Source organism: Pelobates fuscus, chromosome 9, assembly GCF_036172605.1.
Source record: "Pelobates fuscus isolate aPelFus1 chromosome 9, aPelFus1.pri, whole genome shotgun sequence".
NCBI lineage: Eukaryota > Metazoa > Chordata > Amphibia > Anura > Pelobatidae > Pelobates > Pelobates fuscus.
The window spans coordinates 5,569,574-5,581,617 of NC_086325.1; the positions used below are offsets into that span (position 1 = coordinate 5,569,574).

The window sequence follows — 12,044 nt, forward strand, 5'->3', positions numbered from 1 at the left end:
GTCACTGTCATTAGTACACTGTGACCCTGGGAGGGACTGACCATTAAACCTGTCACTGTCATTAGTACGCTGTGACCCTGGGAGGGACTGACCTTTAAACATGTCACTGTCATTAGTACCCTGGGAGGGACTGACCATTAAACATGTCACTGTTATTAGTACACTGTGACCCTGGGAGGGACTGACCATTAAACATGTCAATGTCATTAGTACACTGTGACCCTGGGAGGGACTGACCATTAAACATCTCACTGTCATTAGTACACTGTGACCCTGGGAGGGACTGACCATGAAACATGTCACTGTCATTAGTACACTGTGACCCTGGGAGGGACCGACCATTAAACATGTCACTGTCATTAGTACACTGTGACCCTGGGAGGGACTGACCATTAAACATGTCACTGCCATTAGTATATTTCAGCCATGAGAAAGGTGCAGTTTAAATGCCGAAACGCTCTTTGAGTTGCTTAGCCGATGCACTTTCATTGATTTATTTTTTCACAATCTACGATGGTGTTTTTAGTACTATAATGCGTGTTTACATTTTAGTAATTTGATTAGGTTATGTATAGTTAGATTGGATTAGGGGGGCTGCCTCGAAGCAGCAGGCTGGGAGGAGATCTGATAGTTAACTGGCAGTAGGTTTGTACAGTGGGCAATTGCCTTTTCTAACACTAAGTTTGATTCTATTGCTGCTATTTCTATATGTGATAATTGTGTTACTGTTTGTAACCCTTGAGGGGGCTGGACATATTATATACACTTTGTTATGTAATTAATAACATCTAAGGACTACAGGTACTCTTACCTCCTTTTATATATAACTAAACTGGGGTTCTTCTTTATGTATTGTCTTTGCGCCCCTCTGTTTATCCATCTCTACTATTTATAGTTACTACAGCACCTATTAGTTGTATTGAGGGATTTAAATACAAGACTTTTATTGTTGCTTGTTATATGCAATTACCACTTAGCGACCTAAGCCCCTTTGTAGACACCCCAGTTTAACCCTTGACTCCCCAATACTTTTTAACAGCATTAAGTAGTCTCGGGTTTGACTATTTAATTCACCTCACTATCTGTTGAGGGGCACATTGTGTGTTTTGTATGTTATTGGTTCTCTGTTACTAATACAGTTGTTATTATTAACATTGGAGAGATCTTAGTGAGGTTAGGATCCTTGTTTTAGGCTCTGGCCCTCGTTTGTGTTTTGGTATATTTCAGCCATATAAAGTAATTAGACATTAAAAATGAGAACTCTTACAGGAGTGAAATGTATTTACGGCCCTAAGTTAATCTATACATTTTGAATACATATACTTCCTGAGCAATAGCTATACAAACCAATTTCTCAAACTTAATTTGCGTAACTTCCATCAAGTAAGTCATGCCTTAAAACAATTAAAAAAAAATGATTACATTTAGTGATGATCGTATTTCCTGTTTCAATCTAAACCAGAAACAATTAAACTGAAGGAAATTGATATCTAAATGATGCATATAAAATACCCCATTAGAGTCCGACATTGCAGTAATTCTTGTTGTTTGCTTGAAAACTCTTTCCTTTCGTTAAATTTCCACCTAATAACTCCATTTGGCTTATGAGATGATCACGTAATATATACCAGCTATCTGAACGAATACCTACACCGAACGTTCCACGTGAGATCGAGACATTTCTAGCTACATCTTCAATTATAGCTGAAATGTAATCACGTGACACAAACAGCATGTTCACAGTTTGAGAATACAAGTGGAATATATAACTCATTACTCAGTATTACTAATTAAGGGTAACAATTAATCATGAGTTTATTTTTTTAAATATTTAGTGTAAGAAGGTGATTGAAACACAGTTATTTTATCCAAATATGTATTACAATGTGTCAATACGTGATGTTACTGAAGCAGGGAATCCATATAGGGGTGAACATTATCCATCTAGATATGTATTCATGCCTAGCTCATTATCATTTGCCTGAGTGTAGATTGTGATTGGTGAAGCGTATTCTAGTGTTGTATGAGTGTGACTCATACCTTTAGTGATCGAAGTCAGTTTTGTGTGAATATGTAGTATGATTGATACATGGGGGGTCTAGAGTGGGACATATTAAGGACATTCAGTCACGCCCCACTTATAACTGTAAAGACACAGGACTCTCCAATGGCCATCGGTTTGATGTCTTTCATTGATGAACGATGAGTTTGTACGTTAAGCTGTGTTATAAAATTACTTCTTTGATTTTTTGGAAAAAAAAAAAAAGATCCGTCACTTGCAAACTCCCAGTACAGTAAGTTTATTAAGAACGCTCCGCAACGTTTAAGCATCAGCAAGGAGTTTTATGAAGCCCCAGTGAGGGCTGTTTACTTGTTCTTTTTACATATCTCTGATTTGCTGAGGAGATAGATAATTTGCTAATTATTTATGGTATCTGTTTATATGTTTCGGTGTCTGCTGCTCTTTTGGGGTCTGATTGGGGGATGCAGTGGGTACCAGCTCCCAAAGCTCTGTCTGTGGAAATATGGGCTCACTGTGATAATGAATAACAAAACTAATAACTCACTTTCCAAGCTGGATTCAGAAAGTCTCTTATCTGGAAAATTAGACATTTCCTCTAAAGAGTCACCATAGCCCTCGTATCTGTGTCCGGGCCTTATGGCCATTTGTAGCTACAGCAACAGCAAAACATAGTGTCTGCCTTATTCTGTGATGTTAAGTGAAGTCGTGTAAGATATCCTGTTAGAAGTAAATAGAAATCCTCCATGTCTCCTCTACCCACTCACCGCTCAGCACAACACGTTCTCCTTTTGTGAGACGCTTTTGTGTTTTTAAGTCTTTGGGAAGTAAAACAGACTCAGATTGTTCATTTTAGATTTCCTATGGCTGAAAAGCCTTTACTATTGTCTACTGAATGCTTCCTTCATCGCTGCCCTGTCTTAATCCACCTTCGCTGCACAATGTGTAAATTAGAGACCTGCTGAGCAATTTCTTCTATTCTTTCACAAAGTTTTTTTTTTTTTAAATCTTCATTTGAAGTCCCCCCTCTTCCCCCCAAAGAATACAGTTTGCTTTGAAATGTCAATTTTTTCCTTCCTTGATTTTTCTAGTAAAAAAAAAAAATGAATCCGTATCTCTGTATCAATGTAGAATGTATTTCTGCTCAGTAATATGCACTTGCTCATGGAATGGATATTATTAATATTTTGTGATACAGCCCAGGGTGCTGTGTGTGTGTGTAAGGGTGCTGTGTGTGTGTGTGTGTAAGGGTCCGGTGTGTGTGTGTGTGTAAGGGTTCTGTGTGTCTGAGGGCACTATGTGTGTGTAAGGGTGCTGTGTGTGAGGTTGCTGTGTTTATTGGGGTGGTGTGTAAGGGTGCTGTGTGTGTGAGGGCACTATGTGTGTGTGAGGGTGCTGTTAGTGTGTGTGTGTAAGGGTGCTGTGTGTGAGGTTGCTGTGTTTATGGGGGTGGTGTGTAAGGGTGCTGTGTGTGTGTGTGAGGGCACTATGTGTGTGTGAGGGTGCTGTTAGTGTGTGTGTGTAAGGGTGCTGTGTGTGAGGTTGCTGTGTTTATGAGGGTGGTGTGTAAGGTGTTTCATCTCCCTCTCACCATCACCTCTTCTCTCTCTCACCATTACCCCCTCTCACCACCCCACTCCCTCTCACCATCATCTCCTCTCACCACCCCTCTCCCTCTCACTATCACCCCCTCTCCCTCTCACCATTACTATCACCCCCTCTCGCCATCACCCCCTCTCCCTCTCTCCATCATCTCCCTCTGTCACGACTAGTAATGTGGTCCAGCACGCAGAAACTATGTAAACATATACATAAGTAAGAAAAGGAAAATAATAGGAAAGAGCGTAAACCGGTCCTTAGAATGGCCGGACTAATACGCTAGAGACAGAGAATGGTCAAAGGGAAAGCCGAGGTCAAGGAAGCCAGAAAATACTCAATACCGATAAACAAGCCAAGTCAGGGAAACCAGAGATCAGAATAACCAAGGAAACGCCAAGGATCAGGATACCAGGAAATCAGAAACACGAGAATAGCACTTTCAGGAAACCAGGAAACTGAAACCACGACATGGCAAAGTAATGGGGAAAGCTAGGGGTTTAAATACCCCTCTCTAGGCTATGATTGGTCAGAGGGCGACCTCTGACCCCAAAACGTGCGTGTGCGTTGACGTCGTGACGTCACGCACACGTTGGTATAATTCTCGGGGGCGGGGCTGGTAATAGACGCGACCACGCGGTCGGCGCCATCTTGGATCCGGGCGCGATGCCCGGAAGAACTATGTGCGCGGTTCCCGGCTCGCCGACGAGCAGGTAAGCTCGTGTAGTCGGAGCGGTCGTGCCGGTCGGGCACGACCGTGAGGCTCGGCGGGCCGGCGACCGCAACAGTACCCCCCACTCGAAGACCGCGCACCGGGCGGGAAGGACCCGGCTTAAGAGGAAAGCGGTTGTGAAACGACCGGATAAGACGGGGCGCATGGACCCGGTCAGCAGGAACCCAACAACGTTCCTCGGGACCATAACCCTTCCAGTCAACGAGATAGGACAAGACACCTCTGGATAATTTGGAGTCCATGATAGAATGGACTTCGTATTCTTCTTGATCACCCACTACCAAGGGTGGAGGAGGAGTGGATACCCTGGTGTAGCGATTGCAAGTAAGGGGCTTGAGCAGAGACACATGGAAAGTATTCGCTATTCTCATATGAGCCGGTAGTGCCAAAGAATAGGTCACTGGATTAATACGTTGGGTAACTCGAAAAGGACCAATGTACCGAGGGGCAAATTTCATGGATGGGACCTTAAGCTTGATATGTCTCGTGGAGAGCCACACCCTGTCACCTGGAAGATAGACAGGATTAGCGCCCCGTTTCTTGTCAGCTTGGACCTTTGCTCGGAATGAGGCTTTTTGCAGAGCTGAATGGACGGAATCCCAGGTATCATGAATCGATTCTAAACGGGTGTCCAAAGCGGGGATTTCTGTGTCTGAGAATGCAGAAGGTAAAACAGCGGGGTGATAACCCTGATTAACAAAGAATGGACTGTGATTAGAAGATTCATGAGTGGCGTTGTTTCTGGCGAACTCAGCCATGGGTAAGAGCTCATACCAGTTAGATTGATTGGCATTTATAAAGCAACGTAAATAGGCTTCTAAAGACTGATTCGCCCTCTCTGCTGCTCCATTTGTTTGAGGGTGATATGCTGATGAAAAGGAGAGTTCGATGCCCAATTGTTTGCAAAAGGAACGCCAAAACCTAGAAACAAACTGGGTACCTCTGTCAGATACTATGTTTTTGGGTACACCGTGCAACCGAAAGATCTCTCTCAAGAATATTTGAACAAGATCTTGAGCAGATGGTAATTTCTTAAGTGGGACGAAATGTGCCATCTTCGTGAATCTATCAATAACCATAAGGACTGTATTAAACCCGTTTGAACTGGGTAGATCCACAATGAAATCCATGGCCAAGTGGGTCCAGGGGGCACTAGGTATGGGCAGTGGTTGTAACAGTCCAGGAGGTGACCTAGGAGGAACTTTAGAAACTGCACATATTTGACATGCCCCAACATAATCTTTGATGTCGTTTCTGAGAGCAGGCCACCAAAATCTCCTGGAGACGGCTGAGAGAGTTTTATGGACTCCAGGATGGCCCGCTGTGAGGTTGTCATGGAACAAATCTAGTATCTTCTTTTGAAACTGAGGTGACACATATAGTTTGTCCGGAGGTTTTCCCACAGGTGCCTGAGTTTGATCTGCTATTATGGCACAGAAGAGTGGAGAAGACACTTCGGAAACAGTAGTGGCAATGAGGCATTCAGGAGGTACAATAGGATATATCTCCTGTTCTGGTACTTCATCTGTCTCAAACTGCCGAGAAAGTGCATCTGCCTTGATGTTTTTAGTACCAGGCCGGTACGTAATTACGAAATTGAATCGGGAGAGAAACAATGACCACCTAGCCTGACGAGAGGACAGTCTCTTAGCTTCCCCAATATAAGCCAAATTCTTATGATCAGTAAAGATCAAAAGTGGCTCTTTGGAACCTTCTAAGAGATGCCTCCATTCCTTAAGGGCAAGTACAATGGCCAAAAGTTCCCTATTCCCTATGTCGTAATTCCTCTCTGCAGGTGTGAGTTTGCGAGAGTAAAATCCACAGGGATGTAAAGGCGTATCAGGACTTTCTCTTTGAGACAGAATGGCTCCAACTCCTGTTTCTGATGCATCCACCTCTAGGATAAATGGTTTGGATGGATCAGGATGGGTCAGGACAGGTGCTGAGGAAAATAAAAATTTTAATTGTTCAAATGCCTCTCTTGCTTCTTTGGGCCAAGATATACAATTTGTTCCTTTTTTTGTTAAATTGGTTATAGGGGAAATCACGGAGGAAAATCCCCTTATGAATTTGCGGTAGTAATTCGCAAAACCTATAAAGCGTTGAGTAGCTTTAAGGCCCTTGGGTAATGGCCACTGTAAGACTGCCTCCAGTTTACGAGGATCCATCTGGAAACCAGACGGAGATATAACGTATCCAAGGAATTGTATCTCCGTTTGGTCAAACTGGCATTTCTCCAGTTTACAGTAAAGGCCGTTTTGTAACAGGGTTTTCAGTACAATTCTCACATGTTCGTGATGTGTCTCTAGGTCTGGGGAATAGATGAGAATGTCGTCCAAATACACTAGAACGAACATGTGAAGGTACTCTCTTAGGACATCGTTAATAAAATCCTGGAATACCGCTGGAGCGTTACATAATCCAAACGGCATAACCAGGTATTCGTAATGTCCCATTCTTGTGTTAAATGCGGTCTTCCATTCGTGACCGTCCTTAATCCTGACTAGATTGTATGCACTTCGGAGATCGAGCTTGGTAAAGACTCGAGCTCCCTTCAATCTGTCAAATAGTTCTGATATAAGGGGAATAGGGTAGGCGTTTTTAATGGTAATCCTATTCAAACCCCTATAATCAATACAAGGGCGTAGGTCTCCTTCTTTTTTAGAGACAAAGAAGAATCCAGCCCCGGCTGGTGAGGAGGACCTACGGATATGACCCTTTCTGAGAGCCTCCTTAATGTATTCCTCTAAACAAAGATTTTCCTGGGGGGACAAGGCATAGATTCCTCCCTTGGGAGGCATAGTCCCTGGTAATAAGTTTATGGTACAGTCATAAGGTCTATGAGGAGGTAACCCTTCTGACTGGACCTTGTTAAATACCTCTTTCAAATCCATATACTGTTGTGGAATTTGTGTGGTCAAGGGAGGTGAAACAGGAACATTAATGGTGCCAATAGGTTGTGGGATTTGTTTAAAGCAGACATCTTTGCATCTCTCACCCCAACTCACAATCTCTCCTTCAATCCAATCCAAACGCGGATTGTGTTTAAGGAGCCAAGTGAAACCGAGTATTATCGGAACTGTAGGTGAAGAGATAATTTGAAAGGTCATTTCTTCAGAATGGAGAACACCCACTGAAACAGTGATTGGCAGAGTTTCGTGTGTGATGAAAGGCTGGGTAAGAGGCCTCCCATCAATGGCCTCGACTGCTATAGGTTTCTCTTTATGTCTTAAGGGCAGGAGATGTTTTGCAGAGAATTCCTTGTCTAGGAAATTCTCCGCTGCCCCAGAGTCAATCATAGCCTCACATTGAATAGTAGTGTTCTCGAAAGATAAGGTTACTTTGATAAGGAAACGGTTCTTAGTCAATTTAGGGGACATATACATCACACCTAAGGTCGGTCCCCGTACGTGCCTTAGGTGTGCAAGTTTTCCGGCCGAACCGGGCATGATGACCTTAGATGCCCTTTCTTGCCACAATACATACATAACCCCTCGCTACGTCTGTGTTGTCTCTCTGCCTCAGTGAGTTTAGCACTACCCAATTGCATGGGTTCTGGTTCTGGAAGAGGCGTCTGGCTACTCACCACTGGGTTAGAGAAACGAGGAGCTATGGACAAATTAGAGCGTCTGTTACGTTGTTTGTTTTTCTCTCTCTCTCTGAGCCGGTTGTCAATGTCTATCATGTAGGCAATAAACTCATTTAGACTAACCGGAAGGTCTCTAGCTGCAGTCTCATCTTGTATATTCTCAGCTAAACCTTCAGAGAAAGCAGCCACCAGACCGCTATTGGTCCAATCAACCTCAGACGCTAATGTCCTGAACTCTATAGCATAATCGGCTACAGAACGACTGCCTTGCTTGATTCGCATAAGGGCTTTGGCAGCGTTCTTCTCCCTGCCTTTGGGTTCAAATGTAGCTTTAAAAGCCGTAAGAAAAGTATTGTAATCACGAGCTACTGCGTCACCACTTTCCCATAAGGGGTTAGCCCAGGTCAAAGCTTTTCCAGATAATTGGTTCATCAGATAGCCTATTTTAGATCTATCTGTTGGGAATGAACCTGGAGAGGCCTCAAAGTGGTATTCAATTTGGTTTAAAAAACCTCTGAATTCCTTAGAATCACCTCCATAGCGTGGGGGCGGTGACAAGGTTATGGACGGTGGTTTATGTGGTACGGGAACCACTACAGGTGGCGGAACCACAGGTGGTACCGGAGGGACCTCTAAATAGGCAGTCCTCTGGAGCAAGGTCTGAAATGCCTGGGCAAATTGGTCTAACCTGTGGTCCATATCCTCCACCCTACTCTCACATGCGATCATATGCTTGCATAGTTCTGCAGGATCCATGGCCATGTCGTAATGTCACGACTAGTAATGTGGTCCAGCACGCAGAAACTATGTAAACATATACATAAGTAAGAAAAGGAAAATAATAGGAAAGAGCGTAAACCGGTCCTTAGAATGGCCGGACTAATACGCTAGAGACAGAGAATGGTCAAAGGGAAAGCCGAGGTCAAGGAAGCCAGAAAATACTCAATACCGATAAACAAGCCAAGTCAGGGAAACCAGAGATCAGAATAACCAGGGAAACGCCAAGGATCAGGATACCAGGAAATCAGAAACACGAGAATAGCACTTTCAGGAAACCAGGAAACTGAAACCACGACATGGCAAAGTAATGGGGAAAGCTAGGGGTTTAAATACCCCTCTCTAGGCTATGATTGGTCAGAGGGCGACCTCTGACCCCAAAACGTGCGTGTGCGTTGACGTCGTGACGTCACGCACACGTTGGTATAATTCTCGGGGGCGGGGCTGGTAATAGACGCGACCACGCGGTCGGCGCCATCTTGGATACGGGCGCGATGCCCGGAAGAACTATGTGCGCGGTTCCCGGCTCGCCGACGAGCAGGTAAGCTCGTGTAGTCGGAGCGGTCGTGCCGGTCGGGCACGACCGTGAGGCTCGGCGGGCCGGCGACCGCAACACCCTCTCACCATCACCTCTTCTCTCTCTCACCATTACCCCCTCTCACCACCCCACTCCCTCTCACCATCATCCCCTCTCACCACCCCTCTCCTTCTCACTATCACCCCCTCTCCCTCTCACCATTACTATCACCCCCTCTCGCGATCACCCCCTCTCACTCTCACCATCACCCCTTCCCCTCACACCCTCTTACACACAGTATCCACCCTACACACAGTATCACCCCCTCACACACACTGTCATGCCCCCCACACACTATCACCCACAACAATGTTGTGTCAGTCTCCCCAGACACACTGTTAGCATCCCCTCACACTGTAACCTCCCTACACATTGTCACCCCTCCTTACACTGTCATCACCCCCGCACACTGTCACCCCCCCACACTGTCATCCTCTTCGTGCATTCACACTTACATTATCCACTCCTAATCATGTTAATCTCACCCACTCCTGCCCTTACTCTGCAACACTCATCCTGTCACATTAAACCCCCTTAATTCTGTAACACTCGTCCCTCCTACCATGCCACAATTGCCCTGACAAACTTACCTCCACTCGCCCAGTCACACTCCCTCATTCTGACTCACAACCCCCCCCCCCACCCTGGTCCATTTACCTGCTCGCCCTGTCAGACTCTCCCTGCCACTGGTACCCCTTTACTCACCTTGTCACAGTCACCAGCTGAAGACATTCATCATACACCCACAGTCAGGAAACAAAGTATTGCCATAAACACAATGCACAAAGTCCACAGGCAGACCCCCCATACACACAACACACTTCAAGCAGCTACGAGAGACATACATTCACACACACAAGGATGCTCTCTGTCAGACACACTCTCAGGCACACACACAGATAGACAGTGCATCAATATGTATATGTGACAGTGTGGATGTATTGCAACTCAATTTTATTCAATTTGGTGTAAGTGGGGCCTCAAGTTTGAGTTTCGCGTAAGGCCTCATAAAGTCTAGAGCTGCCTCTGCCCCCAGGTAACAGTAGAATCGTCTATAGCACCACATTGATATGGAGGGACAAGTAGATGGGCTTGGTACATTAACTCAAGGTGTAAATATGATGCCCTAGTATATTGCAGAAGATGTGACTGAATCATGGGGGCCATACTGTAAGGTCCTCCCTGGGTAATAGGTGGAATAGTGTACTCTTGGTGTAAAAAGAAATATATATATATCTGTGTGGAAAATTGGGAAACTCGTCGGTCTTTGCAAACCGATAAATTCTTTATAAAAAAATGTATTACACGTGAGATCAACATTTTGGCCCCACCTGGGCCTTTGAGAATATTTATTATTACACTGCTGGCGTTCTTGTTTTCCAATCTGTCCCCGAATAACCAGAATGTGGAGGCCGTTTGGTTTTCTGTAAATATATGAATCACTATTTGCTTGTTGCACAAACTTTTCTGTATCCCAAACCAAAGGCAATTATATTGTTCTTTCCAGGAGAGGAATAAAAATTTATTTAAAAACAAAATAAGATAATTATAATCATACTTTTCGTTCTCAAACGCTGACTAAGTTTCTAAAAAGGTCGCACAAACAATATACCCTTGAGGATACAGCACAGTTTATGATATGAATTAGTAAGAACATCTCACAAGGTGACAGTTTAATTAGATCACTGTTAAATAAAGCAATCTTTATTAACATGCACATGTTTAATCTGTTAATTTTCAGATATTTTGCGGTGTAAGTTAATTAAAGTGGTGACTCACTCATCCATTTACGTCTAATAGTTTTGTAATGTGATTAATTACAACAATGATTAATAATGTGATTGGATAATAATATTGTATTGCACAACCATTTACAATGAGCATTAAACGGATACGCAGATATTTCCCATTATGTCATATGATCTTCATGTATATACGGTTTGGTAATAGATTATTAGATTTGAATTAGTCCAGTATAACGTAGATTCTTGCACAGTCACTTAAATTGGTGTTGCAGATTTTGTTTATCTGAATAATATAAAGTTTATTGAGAAATCATAGCGCAGATTTTTTTCATCTTCGAATTTCTGAGCTTGCGTTCCAAAACAGACTGATGGAAAATTAAGCGTTTCACTACCGAGTTCTTTCCAATTAAAATAAATAATAAAATACTGTAGTAGATATTTAAAATATTAGCTAAAAAACTAGCACATGAATTTAGAGTAAAACATCTGTTCAGCGATACCTGGAAAAAAAAGTTATTTATATTAGTATTGGAATTTCATGTAATTTTAATATGTATTTTATTCTGATTTTAATACGTATTAATACTTAGGTCTAAAATAACATGTTCATCAATTCCTAGCACCTTCAACCCCATTTTTCCTAACAATAAACATCTGTAACGGATTTTTAGCGGAGAGGTAGTATAATCCACAGTATCTCCGCTGGGTAACAGGAACATCATAAAATAATCCAGGCAAATAAATACAGCATACAATAATCCCGGTAGCGTTGCAAGAATCCTTCCTTCCCAAGAACTAGACGACGCATAGGCTGGGAGTCAACTGAGGTCTTTATTCACAGTTCCAGTATTTATGCAAGTCCCCATGCAAGGGGTTTCCATACTGACATAACAGGGGCATTCTGCACATTTCTCCCATCAGGCACTGCTGGACGAGAGGGATACTCCCACTAAAATATACAGTTAAGTGGATTATCCCTCCGTGCAGCAGAACCGGCATTTTACACT

At 43.4% G+C, this 12,044-nt stretch overlaps 1 protein-coding gene across 2 annotated transcripts in view; it reads right to left on the reverse strand.

Moving 5' to 3' along the window:
• LOC134572215 (leucine-rich repeat and fibronectin type III domain-containing protein 1-like protein) overlaps positions 1 to 12,044 on the reverse strand; it is a 669,227-nt gene that overhangs the window by 1,460 nt on the left and 655,723 nt on the right. The window lies entirely within an intron of this gene.